Consider the following 7,901-nt stretch of genomic DNA (forward strand, 5'->3'; position numbering starts at 1 on the left):
GTCTTTCCCTGCACCCTTTGTGTACTGTCCTGACTACGTTGGGTCCCCAACGGTAGTCTGCTCCCCGGTGTATGGATGCCGGAGGAGCCCGTTTGCCCGCAGGCGCTGGCCCTTGGGTCTCTAGCCTTTGGCGGTAGCTGTATACCCTCACGGTGCGGACGGTTGCCTTCTAACGGGTCTTTGGTTGTTAGGAAACCCCTGGGGTTCCTGTCACACTCGGATTTGACTGTTTTGCCTGTGTGTGCTGGCTTCACTTCGCTCCCTGGTCGGTACCGGCGGGCCACCGCCCGACCCTGGTCCTACGGTTCCGCATTGATCCACCACTCCTGCAGACGGCCACCACCGTCTGCCAACCTTGTTGTCAGTGCTTGGGCCACAAACCCAGACACTCTCCACTTTACTCCTCTCACTTCAACCTCCTGACTAAAAACTGCCCCTTTTCCCGCCTCCAGGCCTGTGAACTCCACGGTGGGTGGGGCCAACCGCTTGGCTCCGCCCCACCTGGTGTGGAAATCTGACCCTGGAGGGAGGCAACAAGGATTTTGTGTTTGGCTAATGTTACTATCTGGGGGGTGGGGGTGTGTGTGTTACCTGTGACGACTTGGCTAGTCCCGGGCGCCACAGTTGCGCCTGTGGGCTTCAGAACACCCTGATGCAGACTTTGTTGTCTTAAAAGACCGGGCCATAAAAGCACTGCAACTCCCTGCAACTATAGACCCTGCTCCAAAAGTCATGGCAAATCAGCACCTCCCCCATGAGAGTAGAGCCCTCTACCTTAACCACCATAGATACTAATGGGCAGACTGTGACACCAGGTGCTACTGATGACCTACGTTCCCAGGGGCAACGAGCTCAGTAAGGATGTGGCTATGATCTTAAAGGCCATGCAGCTCAATTCAGAACCCAAGTCATCACAGGAGATGCACCTGGCCGACAGCCCCGAGGACGTCCCATGGATGCGAGGGAAGAGGATCTCATCATTTCGAGGACGGAACCGTGACTGCTACGACTCATCTGGACAACCCATCTGCCGTTGTTGCAACAGGTGAGGCCACATCGCCAGAGCTTGTACTATAAACCAACAACCCCTGGGGCCAAGAGCCAACCCCCAGGAATAAAGCGACCAGGCTCATCTGATTGGCGTGATAGATTTGTGGGAGGACGGACAATCTTGTCCATCACGCTGGATGGTATTCCCATATCTGCATAACTGAACACCAGCTCGCAGGTGACAACTATCCCGCATAACTTTTATAAGAGATTTTGGGCTGAAACTGAGCTCACTCGTCCGGATTCGGACCTCACTATATATGCTGTTAATGGGTTACTAGTGAATCAAATGGGGTTCAAAGAAATAACAATAAAAGTGGGGAGGGTGGAGCTAAAGGGTCAAGGATTGATTATGGTTGAAACTGATCCTAATGAGAAAAATCCACAGATGATTTTTGGGTACTAATGTAGTTGAACATTGCCTAGGAGAAGTGCTGTTTTTACTTTAACGGATTGCTGAAACTGCCAGCATCGGGCAGCACAGGGTCCTGCAGAAAGAGATCAGAGCCCACCTGCGGAGGCAACAGGTAAACCTGTCCGGTGGGGAAATTGGCCGTGTATGGGTGATAGACCCAATCCTATTGTGTTACCCCAAGAAGTGAGATGACGATATGGTGTCGGGCTGTAATAGGCCTTAGAGGGCAGGATTACCAGGCAATGGTTGAGCCCATATTCTCAGAGAGTAGGCCTACAATCCTGACAGCCAGAGGGTGGTTGATGTACGCAAGGGGAGGGTACCTGTATGTGTGCTAAACCGTAGAGAGGAGGAAGCCAAACTGCCCAGATATGCTACTGTTGCCAAGCTGTTCACTGTCGGCAACAACTCTATCCAGGCAGTAGAACCTTTGACCCCGACAAACTTGGTGGAGGATAACAGTTCCAAAGAACATTTAGAGGACTGGTGTCAGAAGCTGCATATAGGTGTTGCGGGCATGGGTGACTGAGCACAGTAGGGAAGGCTACCCGAGGCGCTTGGATCCGGGATCGTTGCTGTGGCTCGAGTGGCAGCCGGATCCGGGGCTCGCACAGCAGCCCGCTGCCCACAACAATAAAAAGGAGGTATTTACAAGGGAAGAGTTTGTGAGTGACACCACCCGTGGGTTGCGATGATGGTTGGTGACACCACCGCTGCCTTGTATTGGGGCTGATGGAGCGGGGCAGCAGGATGGTATCCCCTCCACGGGTAGGGGAGGTGTTGTCCCGGGGCACAGGTATACGGGGAAGGTTGCTGCGGAGCATATTCTGCAGGGTTGGACTGGGTGGTATTGGTGTACTCACAGTTATAGAGGAATTCACACAAAGTCCAAGTGGTAAACCAAATTGCCAGAGACCGGTGACCTCCGGCGGGTGTATTCGGGTCCTACACTCTGCTACAGCAAACAGGGGTCCCTTCCTCCTGCACTTGGTGTTTGTGTCCTTAGTTTGACTGCTCCACTTGGAACGGGGAAGTCCACTCCCGGTGATTCTGCGTGTTGGGAGCTGTGGCCCGCGAGAACTGACCCGTGAGATCTTAGCAGGCAATTGCAGAGCCCTATCCCCCCGTTGGGCTTCCGTCTCGCTCTCTGGGCTTGCTGGTGGGACAAGACGTGGAATCTTGTCCCCTGCTGGCTAATTGACAAGGGGCTTGAAGCAGTCCTCGCCCTAGGGTCCAGCTGCCCGACTGTGCACGGCCTCCGGACCGGATTCCTGCTGTAGGCACCGGTGGGCTACAACCCTGCCCCGGTCCACTTAAGGTCACTTCACACTATTCTCACTTCCTCTCTCTGCACTGAACTCAATTCAACTGTCTTGTTCCCTCCCAGAACACCTCAGGACCCCTAGGTGGACGTTACCATCCGCTTGGCCCGGTCCACTGGTGTGTCCCTATTGTCATGGGTGGTGACTAGGCTTTGCTGGCTGATGTTGTGTACCTGGGTGTGGGTTTGTGTTGGTATGCCAAGGAGGATGGAGTCCTGCACCTGGAAGATTTGTGCAGTCTCTGTGACAACCTGGTTTTGCCAGGGCGACACATAGGCACTGATTCCATTCCTTCTCACCAAAAGCACAGAGTTTATCGGATAGTACAGGAGTATGAACAGGTCTTCAGTAAGCATCCATTAAATTTCGGGAGGATAAAAGGGGTACATCACCATATACGCACAGGGAATCATCCACCCATTAAGGAGAGATATAGGCCTGTACCACCAGCTCACTATCAGCGTGCCAAGGAACTGTTACGGGACATGAAAGAGGCTGGGTTATTAGAGACAGTTGTAGCCCCTGGGCAGCTCCACTGGTCCTGGTTAGAAAAAAAGATGGCACAATGAGTATGTGTGTGGATTATAGGCAAATAAATCGCATAACACATAAGGATGCTTACCCGTTACCTTGCATAGAGGAGTCACTTGCTGCACTGAAAGCTGTTAATTACTTCTCCACCTTAGATCTTACTAGTGGGTATTGGCAGGTCTCCATAGCAGAAGAAGACCGGGAGAAGACCGCGTTCACAACAGCAATGGGCCTGTGTGAGTTTAACAGCATGCCATTTGGACTCTGCAATGCATCCGGAATATTCCAAAGACTGATGGAGTGTTGACTGGGGCACCAAATCTTTGAGACCGTACTACTATACAAGGATGATGTTATAGAGAACTCTAAGGGGTACTTTGAACGTTGCGACATCGCTACTGTGATATCGTTGGGGTCAAATCGAAAGTGACGCACATCCGGTGTCGGTAACGACGTCGCAACGTGTAAAGCCTAGGAGAGAAAATGAACGAGCGTGAAACAGTCAAAAATCGGTGATCTGTATCACATCGTTCATTTTCATAATGTCGGTGCGTCCACAGGTACGATGTTGTTTGTCGTTCCTGCAGCTCCACACATCACTGTGGGTGAAGCCGCAGGAGCGACAAACATCTCCTTACCTGCGCCCGCCGTCCACCGGCAATGCGGAAGGGAGAAGGTGGGCGGGATGTTTACATCCCACTCATCTCCGCCCCTCCGCTTCTATTGGCCAGCCGATTAGTGACGTTGCGGTGACGTCGCTGTGACGTCGAAAGCACCGCCTCCTTGAAGGAGGGATTCTTCGTCAGTCACAGCGACATCGCTGACAGGTATGTGCGTGTGAAGCTGCCATAGCGATAATGTTCGCTACGGCAGCTATCACAAGATATCGCATGTACGACGGGGGCAGGTGCTATCGCGCTCGGCATCGCTATCATCGGCTAGCGATGTCGCAGCATGCAAAGTACCCCTTAAGGCCACTTTACATGCAACGATTTATCTGACGATATGTTGTCGGGGTCACGGTTTTCATGACGCACTTCCGTCATCGTTAGTGACGTCGTTGCGTGTGACACCTACGTGCGACTCCGAACGATCGCAAATAGGGCAAAAATCGTAGATCATTGACACGTTGTTCAGTTTCAAAATATTGTTCGTCGTTTGGAACGCAGCAGACATATTGCTACATTTGACACCCTGCCAACGACGAACAACATCCACACGACCGCCTTGGTCAAACAATATATCGCTGAACGATGTAGCATCATTTGTAAGATGTGTACGTGTGACCGCTACAAAACGACCTATGAGTGATCTCGGCAAATCGTAACAACGATCTGGGAGTGTCACATCGCTAACGAGATCGTTGGCGATATCATTGTGTGTAAAGCAGCCTTAAGACCTATGAAGAGCATCTGACACATCTAGCTGAGGTATTTGAAGCATTGTCAAAGTTCGGAACTAAAGCCATCGAAATTTAATTTGCTGAATCCAAGGGTTCAGTATCTTGGGCATGTGGTCAGCGCAGAAGGAGTGGCACCAGACCCTGAAAAGATCACCGTCAATAAGGACTGGCCAAGACCGACCACCGTCAAAGAGATGCGTCAATTCTTGGGGCTGGTAGGATACTACAGGAGATTCATAAGGGCTATACGAAGATGGCGGCACCTTTGCAAGATCTCCTGGTAGGCCAGACAGAGAAGGGCAAGACCTCTGGTCCTCCATTTGAATGGAAAAAGAAGAGAACTCCTTCAGGCAAATTAAGTGGGCACTGACTGGTGAGGAAATCTTGGCCTATCCTGATTATAACTTACCGCTCGTGTTAAGTACCAATGCCAGTAACGTGGGATTGGGTGCAGGAGGGTAAAGAACGCATCATTGCTTATGCCAGCAGGAAGCTCCGTCCTACTGAGAAAACTATAGCTCGTTCAAGCTAGACTTCCTAGCCTTAGTCTGGCTGAACAGTTCAAGCACTATCTGGTGGCTGCGAAGTTCACTGTCTTTACGGATAATAATCCCCTCACCCACCTGGATTCTGCAAAGTTAGGTGCGCTAGAGCAACGCTGGGTGGCCCGGTTGTCAAACTATGACTTTACCATCAAGTACCTGGCTGGTCCTAAGAATGCCAATGCAGATGCACTGTTGCGGATGCCTCACTTACCAGATGCAGGGGAAGAGGTGGATGAGCTAGAAGAAATAGAGCTGCCAGCCTTTCACCACCATAGTGCATCCCAGTGTCAACAAACTTGTACCAAACATCAAGAAACTATGCTGAACCCGTTACCTCACCATGGATGGAAGGAAATGCAAGACAGTGACCCGGCTGTTAGCTTAGTCAAAGAGCTGATAACCTAACCAGACTCTCATCTTGGTCCAAATGGTCCACTTGAGGCGCAACAGTTGTGGAAAGAGAGGAGCAGGTTGTTTATCAGGATAAGCTGTGTAGACGTTTTATCAATCCTAGAACCCACGAGATGGTGTGGCAGATAGTGGTACCAAAGAGCGATGTCCAGATGGTGTTGGAGGCATACAACAATGGAGCAGGACACTTCGGGTGGAAAAAGCTCGAGATACTGTTACGCGAGAGATTCTATTGGGTTGGTATGAGAACCTCTATAGAGAATTAGTGTAGAAACTGTGGCCCATGCAACCTAAGAAGGAAAGACCATGACAGCCAAAGAGCACCACTGCAACCAATTATCACCAAGCAGCCATTAGAACTTGTAGTTCTGGACGATGTAAAATTAACACCCAGTAGAACAGGCTATACAAATGTCCTTACAATGGTGGACCATTATTCCAGGTTCCTAGTGGTAGCCCCAGTAAAGGACTTAACAGCAAAAACTGCAGCAACAACCTTTCAAGCCTACTTCTGTAGACCACACCGGTATCCAGAACGAGTATTAACAGACGAGTTCTGCATTTGAAGCTGAAGTGTTCCTAGAATTTTGTAATTTATATGGATGCAAGAAGATCAGTACTACAGAACTACACCTTATCATCCACAAACCAACGGCATGTGCGAGAAAATGAATCAGGTAGTTATAAACCTGTTGAAAACTTTGCCCTTGGAGGAAAGAGACATGTGGCTGGAAAAGTTACCTTAGTGGACATGTATAATAATATCTCTGTGAGTTCCACCAATTGTACACCAGCATATCTAATGAGAGCAAGACCCGGAAGATTGATCTGGAAATGGGGATTGTAGTTCCTGAAACCAACGTACCAGATGCTGATTGGGACTTGAATCACCAAGCACAATATTACAGAGTACAAGAGTGTGTGTAGAGAAAGTTAAATCAGAGTAGAGAAAAACAAGAAAAAGATTACAACAAAAATGCACAAGCTGTTCCCTTGATGCCCCGGGAAATGGTTCTCAGAAGAAAGAGGAGAGTTCATAAACTTGACGAACAGTGGGAAGCAGAACCTTACACCGTGCTATCCTCTAATTTTAATAATAGAAAGACTTGCCTGATTAGTAAGGACAAAGGAAAGAAATCAGTGACAGTTTTTAGAGACCATCTAAAGAAGTGCCTGGAACAATTGAAAACCAAACAGATTCCCTGTACACCTCAATTAAAGTAAAAGAAAAAGAAAGTACAATGGAGCCATAATAGTGCCATTGATCACTTTCCCGCAACCAGTAGAAGTACTAGAAAAACTAGAAGAACTTGTTCAAGTTCCAGAAGAACATCCTATTATGGCAGAACCAGAAGAGCATGCAATCGGTGAACCTGTCAATTCTACAGTAAGACTAAGGGGTACTTTACACGTTGCGACATCGCTACCTAAATATCATCGAGGTCACGATTGTTGTGACGCACATCCGGCGCCGGTAGCGACATCGCAATGTGTAAATCCTAAGAGCGACGATGAACGAGCGCAAAACAGTCAAAAATCGCTGATCTGTGTCACGTCGTTCATTTTCATAATGTCTCTCCAGCTGCAGGTACGATGTTGTTTGTCGCTCCAGCGGCATGACACATCGCTGTGTGTGATTTCCGCAGGAACGACAAACATCTGCTTACCTGCGTCCACCGTCAATGCGGAAGGAAGGAGGTGGGTGGGATGTTAAGTCCCGCTCATCTCCGCCCCTCCACTTCTATTGGCCGGCCGCTTAGTGACGTCGCGGTGACATCGCGGTGACACCGAACGCACCTCCCCCTTGAAGGAGGGATTGTTTCGCAGTCACAGTGACGTCGCCGAGCAGGTATGTGCGTGTGATGCTGCCGTAGCGATAATGTTTGCTACGGCAGCAATCACAAGATATCGCATGTGCGACGGGGGCGGGTACTATCGCGCTCGACATCGCTAGCCGATGCTAGCAATGTCGCAACGTGTAACGTACTCCTAAGGAGTCGCAGACAATTACCCAGTCTACCTATAACACATAGGTCTATCCAGAGTACAGACACTAGTGGGATACCAACACCAGAGTACAGCAAGGACAAACTGAGACACTTAAACTATGTAGGTCCGGCTGTAGCAACTTTGGTCAGCCTCCGTCCGGGTACAGAGAGTGGGGGCAAAAATGAAAAGTCTAAAAACGGTGTCCTTATGTAAATAGACTGTAAATAGTAGTGTAC

Source organism: Anomaloglossus baeobatrachus, chromosome 6 (assembly GCF_048569485.1).
Source record: "Anomaloglossus baeobatrachus isolate aAnoBae1 chromosome 6, aAnoBae1.hap1, whole genome shotgun sequence".
Lineage (NCBI taxonomy): Eukaryota > Metazoa > Chordata > Amphibia > Anura > Aromobatidae > Anomaloglossus > Anomaloglossus baeobatrachus.